The sequence below is a fragment of the Atta cephalotes genome (assembly GCF_000143395.1).
Source record: "Atta cephalotes unplaced genomic scaffold scaffold00039, whole genome shotgun sequence".
NCBI classification, from domain to species: domain Eukaryota; kingdom Metazoa; phylum Arthropoda; class Insecta; order Hymenoptera; family Formicidae; genus Atta; species Atta cephalotes.
In genome coordinates, this window is record NW_012130103.1 from 2,024,956 (window position 1) to 2,026,717 (window position 1,762).

General features: G+C 34.5%; 1 protein-coding gene across 1 annotated transcript in view; it reads right to left on the reverse strand.

The window, feature by feature from the left end:
• Positions 1-1,762, reverse strand: part of LOC105622015 (protocadherin-15) — a 44,829-nt gene that overhangs the window by 42,390 nt on the left and 677 nt on the right. The gene's annotated exons all lie outside the window — the stretch shown is intronic.

Here is a 1,762-nt window from a genome sequence, read left to right on the forward strand (position 1 = left end):
GTTAGTAAGTAACGTAAGTAATTACTATGGTAATCTGTCAGTAGTGTGTCGACTTAACGTAACGACGTAGNTATAATAACGTAACGTATATAGTGTATATATATATATATATATATATATATATATATGATCGAGTTCGGTGTCATGGGAATCGATACTAAAAGTTACAAGCGGTGCTTCGTCGGGAATTTTTTTTCTTCTTTTTCAACATCAAATCCATTACGAAGAAAATTGTACTCTATTGCGTGCACATGTATTGGAAAAAGTTTCGTACCATCTGGATTTTCGCGAGATTGTATGTGTACATCGTCTTACGTAAAAGAAAACAATCTGTAACGTGTAAAATAGAAGTTAACAGCTGATTCGCATTGATTGAACGGTAAAATAAGAACGAAAAAATTATATTTAAAGGCCGGATATGTAACCATTACGTTTTATACGGGTGATGTAAGAAGCGTAGTTGAAGAAAATGGGTCTATTATTCGAACAGAAATCATTCATACAGGACAATGCAGGAAGTAGATGTTCATTAATTAGCAGATTATCTTTTTTGCCAAATGCAAAACACCACCTTCGGTTTGCGATGAATCTACGTTTTTTTTTTTTTTAAACCGTTCGCTTTATAAATGCCGCACCTATATCTCTCGTCTATAGACAATTCGAATTATCACGTCGAAATGTACGTTTATCCCGTTAAGCCGTTTACACATCATTCTCTCTCACATACCTACATCTTCTGTCTCACATACCTCTATCTGCATATGTAATCGTTCATTGTGTTCGCCATGGCTTACCAAGTTTATCAATTTCTCATGGACCTCCGTAAAACTTGCATTTAATATTCTCCTTTTACGATCATAAAATAAAAAAGTAGTCTGCTCGCATAAAATGAGAGTTGCATCGACTACTCGTGAGATGTACGGATGATTAAAGCTTAATTACGTAACGGCGATAAATCAGACGCATTTGAGGAGCATAAATAATGCAGGCTTGCAATTCGTATCGACTCAGGCGATACAGATCGCTTCGCGATACGATAATAAAAGTCATAGAGGTAGAGCTCACACCTCCGCACGTGCCGTTGATCCGCGCGCGCATTTATACCTGGCATCAACGATAAAACAGAACTTACATCATCAACCATGACATAAGTAATTGGCAATCAGCTGAGATAGATTTACGCGTGTGGGAAGCCACAGTCCGACTGTGATTGACTTTTACGCATCGTTACTTTATTTTATTCCGTTTGCATTAGTCCGAGGGAACATTTCGAGAAACGTCTTTGCAGAATTTTTAAAAACAATTTTCAATTATGTTATTAACCCTTTGTGATTTTTCATTGTTTTTGACATAGTGCTTGGAAATAGTTTATTGCACTTTTCAAACATTTAATCTGATTGTAATCGACAAACTATATTTTTGGTAAACTTAATTATTTTGAAGGATCTAACATAAGGATTGATCTAACATAAATGAATTTCTATAAGAATTCTTCCTTTGAGGAAGTTAGATCAACTTATTCACTAGAATCGTTAAAAATGCCATTTTAGTAATCATTTTAACTTTTTCTATTTTGTATTATTATTACTCTATACACAAAATCTGTGTGTGTGTGTGTGTGTGTGTGTGTGTGTGTGTGTGTGTGTGTGTGTGTGTGTGTGTGTGTGTGTGTGTGTGTGTGTGTGTAGTGTAGTGTGTAGTGTAGTAGTACTACTAATAATAATAATAATAATAATATAGTAACTAATAAATTAAACTAAAA